At 46.4% G+C, this 17,302-nt stretch overlaps 1 protein-coding gene and 1 long non-coding RNA gene across 6 annotated transcripts in view; one reads left to right on the top strand and one right to left on the bottom strand.

Moving 5' to 3' along the window:
• The window catches only part of LOC138301327 (uncharacterized), a 321,141-nt gene extending 308,823 nt beyond the window's left edge, over positions 1-12,318 (top strand). Inside the window, exons 5-6 of the long non-coding RNA XR_011205085.1 lie at positions 6,561-6,638; positions 11,954-12,318. This is a non-coding gene — a long non-coding RNA (uncharacterized lncRNA). The remainder of the gene's footprint in view (positions 1-6,560; positions 6,639-11,953) is intronic.
• DAB2IP (DAB2 interacting protein) overlaps positions 1-17,302 on the bottom strand; it is a 1,276,993-nt gene that overhangs the window by 1,094,392 nt on the left and 165,299 nt on the right. The window lies entirely within an intron of this gene.

Below are 17,302 nucleotides of genomic sequence, written 5' to 3'. Positions count from 1 at the left end.
ATGGTCCATTCCCATCAACACAAGCTTTCTCAACCCACATGCAATTAAGCAACTACAGCTATACTAGAATAAAAGATTATCAAAGAGATATTAACAGCTTTTTCAACTAACAAAGCAGGTGTATAGTTAAGACCAAAAGGTAGAGTGTAATGGGAAGAGATTGTAAAATAATTATAGGAAAATGGGGCTCCATATAAAGTGCATATCCTAAAATCCACTTAAAATGCTAATTTTGAGAAAGATATAGAAGAACAACACACTAAAAAAATGAAAAAACTAAGTTGAAGCAACTCTACATTTTTCAGGGTAACTGTTGGGTTGAATGCATTCTCGGAACATGAAATTGAAGACTGAATCATGTACTCTATTGCCTACTGTGGGAGGAGAAGAAAAGTCTGAGTGGAGCGTGTCCTGTACACAATACAAAGTTCGAACTTCTGCTGAACAAGAGTTAAGAAACTGGTAGCACAAGAAAAAAAACCTTCAGCAGAAAAAACGTGAAAGCATTTCTAACGTTTTAAATAACATAAATATTGAAGAATAGAATATTCATTGTAATTGCAAAAAGCACGATTTCTACAAGTACACATAGGGGGTCATTCTGAGTCTGGCGGGCGGCGGAGGCCGCCCGCCAGACTTCCCCCCTCCAAAATACCGCTCCACGGTCGAAAGACCGCTGAGGGTATTTTGGCTTTTGCACTGGGCTGGCGGGCGACCGCCAAAAGGCCGCCCGCCAGCCCAGTGCAAAAGACCCTTCCCACGAGGACGCCGGCTCAGAATTGAGCCGGCGGAGTGGGAAGGTGCGACGGGTGCAGTGGCACCCGTCGCGTATTTCAGTGTCTGCAATGCAGACACTGAAATACAAAGTGGGGCCCTCTTACGGGGGCCCTGCAGTGCCCATGCCATTGGCATGGGCACTGCAGGGGCCCCCAGGGGCCCCACGACAACCCATACCGCCATCCTGTTCCTGGCGGGAGAACCGCCAGGAACAGGATGGCGGTATGGGCTGTCAGAATCCCCCATGGCGGCGCAGCAAGCTGCGCCGCCATGGTGGATTCCCAGGGCAGCGGAAAACCGGCGGGAGACCGCCGGTTTTCCACTTCTGACCGCGGCAAAACCGCAGTGGTCAGAATGCCCTGCGGGGCACCGCCAGCCTGTTGGCGGTGCTCCCGCCGACCCTGGCCCCGGCGGTAAGGAACCGCCGGGGTCAGAATCAGGCCCATAATTTTAGACATGAGGAAAGCACAATGTGCTTTATTGAAAAAATGTGAGACCCTGAGTAATGAGACCTTAAGAACGCCACACGGATATTGTTTTGTTGTTTCAGCGGCGGTGCCTCCATGGGGGCGGAAAAGCGTGGCCCGCCGCTGAAAGTGAAGGGAATCATGAAAAATAAAATGGTAATAAAACAAATTTAAAACTACTTTTATTTTCATTCTGGCAAGCAGACATGTGAGAGGGCGGGGCCGGCAGCGGGGAGGAACAGTGGGCACAGTGCACTTCAGTTTAAAGTGTGCATGTCACGTTGGCTGCCTGTCTTGTGACGGCCAGACGACATGCGCACTTTAAACACTCCAAGCGAGTTGTCTCAGACAGCTGGGTGGAGAGAATGCATAGGCCTCCAGGGCCTCAAGGAGCGTCGGACCACGACGCTCCAGTCAATCCTGGTGCTGCTCTCATGCTGCCTGAGCAGCACAACAGAAGCAGTAGGATTGGTAGAAGGCACTTGGACGAGGCTTTTGGATCTTGCTACCTGTGCTGGAGGAGTCACCTATACAGTAAGTACATCTTTATTTGTGTATTTTAATTTAAATTAACTCACTGACAGGCACTGTGAGAAACTTGCAGTGCCTTCAGCCTCAGCTCCAAATCTCTCAATCATGGCCTGTTATAAACACTGTTTAAAACAGACCACAATTGAGAGCTTTGGTGTTGACTCTAAGGGTACTGCATTTTTTTAACCAGTGCCTCTCCATGGGTTACATATTCGTTCCACTAGTTTTGTTTGCCACTAGCCGCCACTGGTTTCATTTACAGCCCTTCTTTCTCCTACTTCTTGAAGAATGTCTTTTGCTGTGTTAGAGGACTTTTAATATTGACGGATAGTAGGCGGATGTAGAAGATACTGAAATGGGGATGAGTTGATGGACTCAAGACTGCTGTATCTGGACCAGTTTTGTATCAAGTGGAAGAAACTTTTTTATTGGGCAAGGAAGTCAAATTTCTCAAAACATATTTGTGATGAAATCTTCAAAACACAATTTTGTTAAGTACGGGCAATCAAAGTACTTAACTTTTATAGTTTTTACTCAATGTTCTTCTAAATCCTTATATTCGTAAACAACCACCTTCAGTGGATCATTTAATGAGAGGAACTATGAACCAATATTATTCCAAAAACGAGAGATCGTGTGGCTATCAGTCTTAAATCCCCAGCTATCTCACTAACAAGTTGACCACTTCTGATGGTGAACATGCACCACGCTGTAAAGATCTCCCCAGCCTTTAATCGCCCAGCTTCAGGAAGCCAAGAACTGTCTGCCAGTTCATCACTGGCCGTGGTCTTCCACTATGGAATTCTTTACCTCCTGAACTCTGACAACATCACCCATTCTCTATCTTCAAGAGGGAATTGAAATCTTTGCGAATAAATAAATACTACACTGTTCCCATACATAAATAGCTACCGCGGTGTTCCCATATTAGATTGATTCCATGACATTGACCTCTTGTTAAACTGCTTACTGTGATTGCTTAGAACCCCACCAGCTGGGCTAATAATTGCTCTATACTCATGTTGTGTGATTTGTTATGTACCATCTTCGACTCAAATGTCCTAGGAAGTTGCTGCCATTGAATTCCAATTGTAGTGTACTGCATTAAGTTACATTGCTGTTCATATGAAACACCTATTTGTGGCTGCCCCGTAAAGCAGTGGTTCTTAACTTGTGGTCTGAATACCCCTGGGGGTCTGCAAAGACTACTTGGGGCCTGTCACCGCTTAGAAAATTAAGTAATATTAACAGATTTAAAAAGTATACTTAAATAAAGAATCAAAATTGAACATTGAAAAAATTAAACACATTCTGTAAATGTGAATGAATTTGAACCTGGGGGCTAAAAATGAGGTTAGTAACATAATAATGATTTGAGAGAGCAGTGCAAGTGCATCAGACGGGATATAGGGCCTGATTTAAAGCTCAGAGGAGGCGTTACTCCATTGCAATGGTGACGGATATCCCGTCTGCTGAAATATAAATAACATAGAAAATAATGGTACTTAGGTTTCGGAGGAAGGAATATCGGTCACCGTTACAACGGAATAATTCCTCCGCGGCAATCTAAATCAGGCCCATAATACAGATGACGAGTGGCCTCAATTGAATTTAGTAAAGCTTCAATCATGCCATTAAAATTGTGTTTTTTTAATATTTGTTTATGAAAGCAGTAAAGCATTTCATCATTTGTGTATTTGGTCGATGAATGATTGTTTCTGATTTTTTTGTGTATTGTTTTGTGGTTCAAATCCCCCAAAAATCCCCCAAAATGCTTAGGCCGGTGTCCCCGTGTTCCAGTAATGCTTAAGTGGGGGTCCACACAAGTCAAAATGTTAAGACCGATTGCTGTAAAGGGTTCTGACGAGATTCGGGGTCTTGTGCCTCATCTCTAAAACTGTAAATGGAAAGTCAGTAGACCACCATAGGCACCCTACAAAGACCCCTTGGTTCATGGTCTGCAATCTTGTGTGCATCTGACGTATCTATGGTTCAAAATGGACATGGCAGGGTGGCATTTTGGTGCATCATTGCGAAAATATACGAACAGTTGTGATTTACAAGTATTTATGCAAAGTCATATTTCATGGGGAGGCCAACATTGGGTCCTGGCATTCCATTTAAAGGTAACCAGTTTGGATTTCTCAAAGTGAAAGAATTCTAAGCAATGTCCTAGAGCTATTAATCCCCCGGGACACATCTATTGCTTGATTCAAAATGTTATCTAAAAAAGAAACTCATTGATTAACCAATGGTTGTCTTACTGTTTAACTTCCTGGCTCTGACAACAGATCAATATTCAAGGGCGGCTATTACTCGGAGGAGCAGGGTATGGAAATGGAAAAGCTGCAAAGACTCCACCATGCGCGAGTCCTCAACATGGTGTAAGTGCTGGCACAGAAGATGTGCTATTGGCAGGTGCTCTCCAGCTTACAGGCCTCTTGCCAATGGATCACAAGGTTGTCTTGCATTCAAAGGACAAACAGACTGGACAGGGCACCAAAGGTACACAAACGTGCAGAAATGAAATTACATAGACATGTAGAGTCTGTTATCACAGCATCATATGACCTCTAATCACATTAAATTATGCTGATTATCAGCACATTATGTTCACCCTAAATAGGGCAGATGGTCTGAAGTTCTTAGTCCGGTGGCATAATATTGGTGGGGCCATTAGTCTAAGGTTACTGTAGACAAGAGTTCCACCAGCAGAAACATGACACTGCCAGCAGAAACATAACTCCACTAGCAGAAGCATGACTCCACCCAGTAGAAACATGATGCAGACAGCAGAAACATGACGCCACCAGCAGAAACATAAATCCACCTGCAGAAGCATGAATCCACGAGCAGAAGCATGACTTCGACAGAAGAACCATGACTCTACCAGTAGGAACATGACTCTGTGAGCAGAAGCATGACTCCGCCAGCAGAAACATGATTCCCCCAACAGAAACCTGACTCTACAAGCAGAAACCTGACTCATTGAGCAGAAGCATGAATTGTGAGCAGAGGCATGACTCAGCAAGCAGAAACATGACTACGCCAGCAGAAACATGACTACGCCAGCAGAAACATGACTACGCCAGCAGAAACATGACTCTTTGAGCAGAAGCACGACTTGGTGAGCAGAACCATGACTCGGCCAGCAGAAACATGACTCCACCAGCAGAAACGTGACTTGGCCAGCAGAAACGTGACTCGGCCAGCAGAAACGTGACTCGGCCAGCAGAAACGTGACTCGGCCAGCAGAAGCATGATGCCGCGAGCAGAAGCATGACGCCATGAGTAGAAGCATGACGCCACAAGCAGAAGCATGACTCTGCTAGCAGAAACATGACTCTGCTAGCAGAAACATGACTCCGCCAGCAGAAACATGACTCCGCCAGCAGAAACAGGACGCTACGAGCAGAAGCATGACGCCGCGAGCAGAAGCATGACGCCGCGAGCAGAAACGCGACTCTCCTAGCAGAAACATGACTCTCCTAGCAGAAACATGACTCTGCTAGCAGAAACATAAGTCCGCCAGCAGAAACATAAGTCCGCCAGCAGAAACATGACTCCGCGAGCAGAAGCATGACGCCGCGAGCAGAAGCATGACTCCGACAGCAGAAACGTGACTCCGACAGCAGAAACAGGACTCAGCCAGCAGAAACAGGACTCCGCCAGCAGAAACAGGACTCCGCCAGCAGAAACAGGACTCCGCCAGCAGAAACAGGACTCCGCCAGCAGAAACACAACTCCGCCAGCAGAAGCATAACTCTGCCAGCAGAAGCATAACTCTGCCAGCAGAAACATGACGCCACAAGCAGAAACATGACGCCACAAGCAGAAACATGACGCCACAAGCAGAAACATGACGCCACCAGCAGAAACACGACTCCACCGGTAGAAACATGACTCCACCGGTAGAAACATGACTCTGTGAGCAGAAGCATGACTCCACCAGTAGAAACATGACTCTCATGACTCCACGAGCAGAAGCATGACTCTGCCAGCAGAAATGTGACTCCAACAGCAGAAACATGACTCCACCAGTAGAAACATGACTGTGAGCAGAAGCATGACTCCGCTAGCAGACACATGACTCCACCAGTAGAAGCATGACTCATGGCTCCACGAGCAGAAGCATGACTCCGCCAGCAGACACATGACTCCGCCAGCAGAAACCTGATCCTCGTCTGATTTTATTCAGAGCAAGCATGTTGTCAGTTTGGCAGGTAGGTACTCCACCGCAGGTTTGAGAGAGTACCTAGTCTGCCAAATTCTAAATAACTTCTGTAGTCTGAATGTTAACATTAGGCTTTGGCCGAAGGGTGAGGAGCAGGTTTGGTTTTAGAACTGGTTTATTTAATTTTATCCTCTAAATTTTATTCTCATTTATACTTTTCATAGACAACACTTTTTAGGTATTGAATATAATCTACTCTCCCCTCTCGGAACCTTAAAGGTAATTAATGACTTTTTTGTTAATGCTTCGTTGATCCACTGTCAACAACTTAATTAGATTGTGTGTTAGCCCACTGGCCACTTCCAGTATTAATGCTGCTTGTGAGTAAAAGTAAATGAAGCCAAAGGTTTGGAAATGAATCCAACCTCAATAAATCAAATGAATGCAGTGATGAGCAGCCTTGATGAATGCTCCTAGAGTATGAAGTCACTCAGTTTCTGATTCAAAAGTCAGTAATTGAATATCTGTGGATAAAGAGATTATGCTACAGCAGGCATTGTAGGTCAGCCAATAGGTACTGACCACTTTCCTTCAATCTCCATCCTATACAGGTCTGATGCTGTCGATGCACCACTGATGCCCTCCCAGATTCATTCACCAGGAATGGGCTCAGAAGCACTAACCAACAGGTATTCGGACTGTACGAGACAGGGAATACATAACCAAGGTGGATACTAAGTACCAGTAGTTGTCTAGACTATCAAGTGGTAAATATTGTTTTACCACAACATCGAGGTCTAAATATCGAAGACAAAAAAAGCGCAGACAGGTAGGTAAAGATGTACTATTCTTAACTCCACATACACATACCTTAAAGATGTTTACATTGTCACCTATATGTGCTTACCTCTCGATAGTAGGCCTCAAAGTTGTGTTAAAATGATATTTATCACTCGGTATTCTGGAACCACACCCTAGAGACTGATGCATCCTGGAGTTTTGTTGGTTCAAAGATTAAACTGTGCAAAGACGGGCAACCTTAGTCCGGGCGTAGCTTGGTCAGTGAGATTGGACGTGTCATATCATGCTGGCATATGATGTTCAATATTAAAATGCATTATAAATCTAGCAGAGTGCAGGAGAGGGGCAGTAGAAAGGGAGGGGAATGTGGATTTGTAGGGGTACTAAGTGACGGAAAACAATATTTTAAAAATAACTTAATTTTTGAAGACTTTCAAAACACAGATGTGTGTGTGCGTTTTTCTATGTGTACGTACAATTTTCTGGTGAAAACTGACAAACACCACAAGGCACCCCACTAAAAGCGCTTGTGCCCAACTATTTACCAGAAAATACATGTATTGGGGGGTGTACCACCCCAAACACCCCGCCCCGCTCGAAGTTACGCCCCCCCCCCCCCCCACACACACACACTTAATCAACAGGTGTTCACAAAAACAGCTTCTGGCTCCCAGGGCTGTACTTTTAGACACTCCTGACAGATTACTGGTGTGTGTTGTACATGTCCCATTAATGTCCTTGCAGATTTGTACACGCACATCCGACATGAGGCTCGAACAGTTTCAGAAGCGCTGAGCAGAACGGATTTCATTGTGGCCGATAACATTACAATGCGGGCTCTGTTATCGCGTCCAAACAGGGTCCCGTTATGTAATCAGAAATTAGTATAATCTACAATGACTCATATTAAGGTCATTTTACGTAAACAAAACAAAAAAAAAGTCTGAACAAGAGAAAAAGATCAGTTCGAGGTTCGCTGCAAAAGGGTTTTTGGTTGCAGCTCGCATTTTCTCGAACGACGATATTTAATCAATGTTTTTGCAGAAATCGAAGCTAACGAATAAGGTCAGAGTTTCTTGGTTAATGGGAGTTTCTCCACTTGCATGATTCAAGACAAGGGTGTCGGAAAGTCTGATGGTGCCCTCTTCTCCCAGGTCCACTCAACAAGAACGTAATCTACTTACACAAGTTTCCTAAGAAGCCTCAGTTGTAATAATGTATACGAAATCACAGAAAAATAAGGAAGAGGACCAGTGCCTTCTGTGATGAAAGTATTAAGCCCACAGCTCTTTCGGGTACCAAATATAGACCTGGAAAAGGTAATATGCACATCCGTATGATATGCAGGAATCCCAAAGGAGCGCTGTCCAAGCGTGTGTGTGGCATAGGTGAGGCAATATATGGACGGCTTCCATCCAGAACCCACATGAAAAGTTTTCAAGGATTTCCAAGTGTCCTAAAATGCAACAAAGTGACCAACGACGATAATTTGATCTTTGTGACAAGCACAAAAAACAATGGAAACCAGTAGGTCTGGCATTGGCAGATTGGAGCAACAGTTAATTTGTTTATAGCAAGCATATGCCACAAAAAAAGGGCTGTCTTTGCCAGTGCTTGTTGACACATCACAAGATCCGACAAAGCCAAACCATGCCATCTTGCAATGAGTTTTCACAAAAACATAAGAATATCTGTACAAGGTGGCCAGTGTGCATGCTCGGTGGCCATCAGGAGGAAACTTAAAAAATAGCAAAGTCAACAGGGCAGTGCCCAGTAGCACGGGCAGGACTTAATGGCTTTGCTATTGCTTGTGTTTTTTGTTACTGTACAGTAGGGAAGTTTCCTAAAGGCAAGAGATGGGTCATGAAACCCACTTCGGGGGGACAGAGAACTGAAGGGAAGCCCAGTTTTCTGACACAGGAGGAACACAGAATGCAAGTGGTGCAGCTCGTGATTCAAGAGGCTTGAGCACCTAAGCAGCATAGTATGTTTAACAATCTAACTTACTCTAGGGGGCAGCACAGACAGCATAATTACAGGGCTGTTTCTGAAAAGGGTTATTTATTGGTGAAAAACATTCTAACTGGGGCCTGCTATATTTTTATAGTTTTTTTTTTTTACACAAGAAACCTTTGTCTTTTAAGTAGTGGTGGGGTATTTTGTTTACCCATGTGCATTGAAATATCGAAATAGCTAGATGATTGTACAGAATTGGCTGCATAATGCTTCATACTTTGAATTTCAACATTTCCACACAACTTCTCCAACTCTGCCACACAATTTGGACCTCCAGCACCTCAGCGTTCCAGTGGCCCTGATTGAATGGCTGCTAACTCACGTGGTGGCACCAGAGTCTCCGTCAGCTGCAGACACTGGGAGTGTGGCACTTCCCATCATGCCCCGCGGAAGGGCACTCATGGTTTGAAGGCAGATTATAAAATACCAGGAACGCATAAAGCATAATGCAATGCCAAATACAGGAAGTTCTGGAGGCCATGTTCAAATGCCTCAGTACAATGTTCCCTCTTGTGCAGGAAGTTCACCTTGGACAATCTTCTGGTGAACAAAGGAGTCATTAGCACACTGGCGCCTTCTTCAGAGAAACCTAATATTACATCTAACACGGTTCCCTTTCTTTCGGTGTTCATTTAGATTTTGTAATTATATATGAGTTCCACAGTGTTTGTCTGCCGAGTTCCTAATTATGTGTTATTTACTCACACATCTCCCATTCGGTAAAAACACATTTTAATTACAAGTTAGTTCAACAGCTTCCGGTGCATGACTTGAAAATCTTCATTTATTGGTATAAATGTTAACTCTCACTCATAAAAGTAAACTTTTAAACAGTGGTAAGATGCAATTTAGGCTGTATCCTTCAAAATGCAGTTGTAGGTAGATGGCATTTGTATTCCACCCTTCATCCGGACGGTGTCTAAGAATAATAATGATTTTACTAAAACCTTGTGTATAATATGACTTATAACATGTGCTTTCATCCAGCCCACATTATCCATTGATCTGTTGTTATTGTGTCAGTCACAACTTTCTTCCTCCCAATACAACCTGGGGCAATGAGTAGGCCCACTTCTGCCATTGGCAAATTTCACTCTAAGTAGCAAATTTTTCTCTTTCACAACTAAAGCATCCGCACACAAAGTAATTGCCGAAACCTCTAGCCATTTTGTATATTGTTAAGGACCAGACAACTCCACCAAAATAAAGATTACAAATAGTATGACAAAACAAGGAAAGCTTTAATAAAGCCACAAATCTGGCAGCCAATGACAGCCCTATTTGCTTAGTCAAGGCTTGTTTTTAATGGCTGTTCTTCACCCAGAACCCTTCTCGTGATTGGGTGGGGGGGGTGGGCAGAAGGCAGTGCTGGCTGCCACTGAACCGAGGTGGCGCGAATTGGGGGAGGGGAGTAGCTTGAAAAAAAAATACATAAAAATAAAACACTTACTGTAAAGGGGAGATGCGCTTGTATCCCCTCCGCCCTCTTCTCGGGTGCATACAGGCTCCCAGACAATCACAACACTGTGTCACCAGCATGACTGCTGCACTGTGATTGGTCTGAGTGGCCTGTTTCGCCACTCAGATTGGGAGTGGGAGCCTGGGCGGGCATGTTCTCCACTCGGCGGTTCAATACAGCCAGATAGAGAACATGCAAAGCTTGCATTTTTGTATTGCCGCCCCAACACGGCAGGCCAAACAGACATGTGCAAATTGTAGTGCATAACCCTCCTCTGGCCCTTCTCCCTCCAGCCCAGCTCCACCCCTCACTACAAGGAAAAATAAAATGATAATAATGTAGCGTACGTTATTATCATTTTATTTTTCCTTTTTTGAAAATCAAGAGGGCGACGCTCCTCTGCCTTAGCGGAGGAGCCGCCCCTGGCAGAAGGATGTAGAGAGCCGCGAAGTCAAGGGGCTGGTGCTGAACCCAGAATTGAATAACTCTCCTTTTCCCTTTGTCCTTTTTTCCCATTTAGCGCTGTTTATCATCGCTATTATGTTTTTATCCAACCTTCACGTATTTTTAAAACCAATTTGTCTCCTGCTTGGCCATACTAATGCCCCATGTCCTGCGGTGTGCTCACCGGAGATGAGGTGCCAGCTGTAGACAAATGCCATGTTAAACTGTGCCAGCTCCTACTGAGTCCATCGCAGAGATCTGTGTAATCTGAAGGTCCAAGGTCAGCTCCCATCAGCTCACTCCTCCAGCCATCCTTTTGAGGTCAGTGAAATGAATGTTGACAGATTGGATAATGCTTAATACCTGTTGACACACCCAGAGAACAGCAGAATGACAACCTGTGCTATATAAGGGCACTAATTATTCTCATCCTTTAGGGAGCCTTCATTCTACCCAGTTTATACAAACCAAAATCAATTCTTGATAAAGTAACCAACCAAGTGAATATTTTTTCTTAAATTTGAACAAAACTAATCTGAATTTTCACTTCTCTGCTCCAATGGTTCTGTCCCTCATAGTCCAAGAATGGCCTGTCTTTATCTGCTCTAGGAATATTTTCGGCTTGGGTGTCTATGCCAAATCTTTTTATTTTATAATTCATCAAAACCTGAAAATGACTGACCACATCTTCAAACTAACAAAAAAGACCTCCTTTCAATTTCATCTACTGGGAAAATGAAAGCCTTTTGATACTCCTTCAAAGACTAGTCTCACAGGTCTTGCCAAATCCTTGACTGCTCCACTCTGGTTCATCCGCACATTTAGTCACCACAGTTCAGAAATCATATATCATATCATATCACATTACATCATATTGTATTTCATATCACCCTTTTCGTAAGAGACATAGGGACTGATTACAACTTTGGAGGAGGTGTTAATCCGTCCCAAATGTGACAGATATACCACCAGCCGTTTTACGAGTTCCATAGGATATAATGGACTCGTAATACGGCTGGTGGTATATCCGTCACTTTACCGTCACTTTTGGGATGGATTAACACCTCCTCCAAAGTTGTAATCAGGCCCATAGTGGCTTCCTCTGAAAACTAGTTAAATAGAATGTATAACCTGCAAGACCATTTATGCCGGACTCCTCTTATATCCAAAAGGGAACCTTCATCCTCAGGATGCTTGGGATTCATAAAAGCACAAAACACTTAACACCTGCAATGCCTTTCTCTATGAAAACTAAAACCTTAAACCAAGTCTTCTCTTGTTTAGCTCCTAGATGGGGAGATGTGCTACCAAAGGATCCCAGATTGATCCCACGCCTCCTGGCATTCAAGAAGAGAATTAAAGACACCCTTCTCTGATATCAGGGCTCAGACTATCAGCCATCCTTGGCCCCGTTTTCCCACTATTTGTATGTTTCTCAGATGATACTTCATATTAAATGTTACTATTGTTAAGATAGTCATTGTAAAGTGCCTCACTGCTCATGTGGTTTGATGTCAAATAAAATGAAAACATAATAAAATACTACCATCCTTATCTTCCTGGTTTGAAGGTATGACTATTTCATGCAAAGACAGGTCCACTGGTCACACAAGGGTTAGTCCATTAGGAGATGCTACTGTGCACCTCCAGAAATGTCAAGAGCATCTAAGAGAAAACCTTAGTCGACTGCAAAGTGAGTGTCCAACAAAGGCTAGTGGCAGCAGAGCCATGGCAGGTTTCAAGATATCAACATGAGATGAATTAACATGCAACGAACCTGAGCGGAGACCATTCACATGGTCAGTTGGTATCTGTTAGAAATGGGTTTTTTGGTTGGCAGTCAGGTTGCCCTCTGTCCAAGCAAGAACCCTCACTCTAGTCAGGGTAAGTCACACACAATCCAAAATCAGCCTGTGCTCACCCTCCGGTAGCTTGGCACGAGCAGTCAGGCTTAACTTAGAAGGCAATGTGTAAAGCATTTGTGCAATAAATCATACAACACCATAGCATAACACCACAAAAATACACCACACAGTATTTAGAAAAATATATAATATTTATCTGGGTATCTTCAGGTCAAAATGATCAAAGTTGCAATACGAATTTGTAAAGATATCACTGAAAAGTGATAGAAAGTGTCTTAAGTCTTTAGAATATAAACAAAGTCTCTTTCAAGCACAAGTACCTGGTTGGGAGTGGAAAAATCTCCTCAGAGGGCCACAAGAGAAGAGGTGCGGGGAAAAAGGGTGGGTGCGTCGATTTCTCCCCAGCACACACGGACTTACGTCGTTATTTTCCACGCGGGGAAGTCGGCGTCATTTTCCGGCGCGTGGACAGTCTCTTTCTGTGGATCGCGGGGATTACCAGATGTCCCGGGTCTGTGCGTGGATTTTCCTGCTTGTTCTCACGGCAGGCGTCGCAACAGCAGGGGCATGCTCCAGTTCTTCGCCTTCCTGACTCCAATTGGATCACTCTGTCCATACTCTCAGGGCCCACTAAGCCAACCCATGGGGAACCTTTCTCCTTACCTGCGGATCCCATCTGTGCAGCACCTAACCTTACTTTGCTCACAGATGTATCCCAGGAGCAGGATAGTACCACCATGACCAACACAGTGGTGTTGCCCACTCTACCCCCGGGGTGTGACACTTGTCCCCTCCCCAGGGATAACTCTGTCCACCCGGACAGCAAGCCACAGTGATTACTGACAGCTGCCAGGGATGAGAGCCAGACCCCAGGCCTCTCAAAGCTCTCCAACCACTGTGGCTGTGGAGAGTGGGGGGCGGTAGCCCCAGGTGCTGGGCACCCTTTAACCACTCTCCCTTCCACCAGGTCAGGGATGACAGCCTGAACCTGGTCCTCCCCTCTGGGGCTCTGTACCCTCCCTCCTGGAGCGGTACCCCCAGAGTCCAACATGGTCAGGGTGCTTACAGAAGTCGCCCTGTACCATTCCTCCACCAGTGCAGGGCTGTTAACCTGCAACTGGCCCTCCAACCTGGGGCCTGTACCTTCAGGTTGGACTAGGGCCCGGGGTGAGGGTTCCCTCCCCCTGCCCTCCCTTCTGGGGTCCAGCACCCTCCAACTAGGAGTGGCCTCCTCAGAAGACAACATGGTAGGGGCACTGTTATCAGTAGCCCCTCCCTCCAGGTCCGGGGGGACACCCTGAACCTGCTCTTCCAGCCCAGGGTCTGTACCCTCAGACTGGATCACTGCCTGGCAAACCAGGACTTCCTGGGGGGCACACCTACCCCCCACCAGGTCAGAGTTTAACCTCTGCACCTGACCATTCAACTCAGAGTCACCACCCTGAAGTTGAACAATTGCCTGGCTTGCCAGGACTTCCTGGAGGGCACACTGACCCTCCACCAGGTCAGAGTTTAACCTCTGAACTTGGCCATTCAACTCAGAGTCACCACCCTGAGGTTGAACAATTGCCTGGCACGCCAGGACTTCCTGGAGGGCACACTAACCCGCCACCAGGTCAGAGTTTAACCTCTGGACCTGGTTCTCCAACCTAGGGTCACCACCCTGAGGTTGGGCAACTGCCTGGCACGCCAGGACTTCCTGGGGGGCACACCTACCCCCCACCAGGTCAGAGTTTAACCTCTGAACCTGGTCATCCAACCCAGAGTCAACACCCTGAGGTTGGACAATTGCCGGGCACAGCAGGACTTCTTGGGAGGCACACCTACCTCCCACCAGGTCAGAGTTTAACCTCTGAACCTGGGTATCCAACCCAGAGTCACCACCCTGAGGTTGGCCAACTGCCTGGCACACCAGGACTTTCTGGGAGGCACGCCTACCTCCCACCAGGTCAGAGGTTAACCTCTGAACCTGGTTCTCCAACCTAGGGTCACCACCCTGAGGTTGAACAATTGCCTGGCACGCCAGGACTTTCTGGGGGGCACACCTACCCCCCCACCAGGTCAGAGTTTAACCTCTGAACCCGGTTATCCAACCCAGAGTCAGCACTTTGAGGTTGGACCACTGCCTGGTACACCAGGACTTTCTGGGGGGCACACCTACCCCCCAACAGGTCAGAGTTTATCCCCTGAACCTGGTTAGCCAATCCAGAGTCACCACCCTGAAGTTGAACCATTGCCTGGCAGGCCAGGACTTCCAGGGAGGCACACCTACCTCCCACCAGGTTAGAGTTTAACCTCTGAGCCTGGTTCCCCAACCCAGGGTCACCACCCTGAGGTTGGGCAATTGCCTGGCACGCCAGGACTTTCTGGGGGGCACACCTACCCCCCACCAGGTCAGAGTTTAACCTCTGAACCTGGTCATCCAACCCAGAGTCAACACCCTGAGGTTGGACAATTGCCTGGCACAGCAGGACTTCTTGGGAGGCACATCTACCTCCCACCAGGTCAGAGTTTAACCTCTGAACCTGGGTATCCAACCTAAAGTCACCACCCTGAGGTTGAATCTTTGCCTGGCATGCCAGGACTTCCTGGGGGGCACTCTCACCCCCCACAAGGGACATACCGTCCCCAAGGGTCACACAAGAGTCTGGTTGGCGCAGGTCTCCCGACCTCTGCCCATCCGACAGAGTCTGGGTTTCCCCCAAACCAGAAACGGTTTCACCTGGGTCATTCTTGGGGGGCTCTGCTCTCAGAGCTGTCCCCTGACTCTCAAGGTCCTCCACTGGGGTCTGCAACCCCCTCTCAACCCTATGTCTGGACATCTGCACCCCCTCACTAGGAGGGGTACTGCCAGACACCAGAACTGTTGGGATGCTGACTACAGTCACCTCCCCAAGTTCTTCTGACACTGCGGGGCTTCCCTCAAAAGATGGCCCTACGGTACAGGCTAGGCTTCCCTCCTGGTGTTCCCTCATGGAACCCTCTAGGACCTGGGACCTACCTGGGACACTACAATCCTTTCCCACCTCACTCGGTTGGGAACCACCTAGACCACTCCCTTCAGGAGCACCCCCAAATGCCTCTTCAGACTCTCTGGTACTCACCCAGAAGTCTGCCTCCATTGTAAGTTCCCTGGGGTCAGAGAACTCACACTCCACCTGGTGTTGGCGTAGCTCTGGAAAATAAGGACCAGACATATGCTCTCCAGCAATTACATCATTGTGCCCTTCACATGTATTAACCACAGTACCCATCACCCAACCACCCAGTAACTCAACCTTGGAAAAGCACTCTACTTCACCCTCCTGAGACTGATGAGACAGTATCTGTCTGTCCCTGACACTCAACCCATACTCTTCTGGGATGTCTCTACACTCTATATCCAGGACGTCCACCAGGGGGGAACCCTTTTCTCTGTCACTCTCTGCTAGAGTCAGTAAAGTGTCCCTCCCCCAGTAGGAATATGACTCCCTGTGCCAGTTCCCCAATCCTTCTCAGGGACCCTGTGCATAACGGGAACTACCTCATACCCTTGAACTGCCTGGGGTGTGTCAACTCCCTTCTTCAAGTTGGGCACCACATCTCTGGGCTTGTGCCCTTCTTCAGCAGTACTAGATGCAAGATTTTTGCTGCCACCATCTGAACTGGACTCAGCCCTTCCGGCCTCCAGTTTCAGCTCTTTACAGCTCAGCTCTTGAGCTGCAATCTTTTCTTCTTCCAGGGCTAAGAGTCTTTTTGCCTCAACCTCTGCAAGATACTCCTCTAATGGTTGCTCCTGTCGCCTTTGACCTCGGAGCCATTAATCTATTTCTGGGTCACTGTCCAACTCTGAGTAGTCTTCCTCCTCATCTGAGTAGTCTTCCTCCTCATGTGCGTAGTCCTCCTCCTCCTCTGAGGGGTACTTAGTCATTTGGTTTCTTGCTGCCTCTCTCTCTGCCCATCTTTCCTCCCCCCAGACTATGTAGTGATGGAGCATCTCCGCCTTAGTAGATCTCCTTGCTACAGGAAGGCCCCATTTTCTGCAAAGCTCCCTTAGGTCAGCCTTAGTGAGGTGGTCAGTACGAACAAAGAATGAGTAGGTAAGCAATCCCATTCTGATAAGATCTTACCAGCAAAAACCAAAATCCAAAGTCCAAAATATCAATAGTATATCCAGGAGGACCATCAGAGAATCAAAAGCCAAAAAAGATGAAAAATCAAGTTGACCTTCAACTGTGGGTAGGTAGTGAAATACTTAGCTACTGTATGTCACTGCACAAACACAAGTCCTATCCTCACCGCTGATCACCAATGTTAGAAATGGGGTTTTTGGTTGGCAGTCAGGTTGCCCTCTGTCCAAGCAAGAACCCTCACTCTAGTCAGGGTAAGTCACACACAATCCAAAATCAGCCTGTGCTCACCCTCCGGTAGCTTGGCACGAGCAGACAGGCTTAACTTAGAAGGCAATGTGTAAAGCATTTGTGCAATAAATCATACAACACCATAGCATAACACCACAAAAATACACCACACAGTATTTAGAAAAATATATAATATTTATCTGGGTATCTTCAGGTCAAAATGATCAAAGTTGCAATACGAATTTGTAAAGATATCACTGAAAAGTGATAGAAAGTGTCTTAAGTCTTTAGAATATAAACAAAGTCTCTTTCAAGCACAAGTACCTGGTTGGGAGTGGAAAAATCTCCTCAGAGGGCCACAAGAGAAGAGGTGCGGGGAAAAAGGGTGGGTGCGTCGATTTCTCCCCAGCACACACGGACTTGCGTCG

Source organism: Pleurodeles waltl, chromosome 6, assembly GCF_031143425.1.
Source record: "Pleurodeles waltl isolate 20211129_DDA chromosome 6, aPleWal1.hap1.20221129, whole genome shotgun sequence".
Classification (NCBI taxonomy): Eukaryota; Metazoa; Chordata; class Amphibia; order Caudata; family Salamandridae; genus Pleurodeles; species Pleurodeles waltl.
Note: the sequence above shows the minus strand (reverse complement) of the source record. Positions and strands in the feature narration are given on the sequence as shown.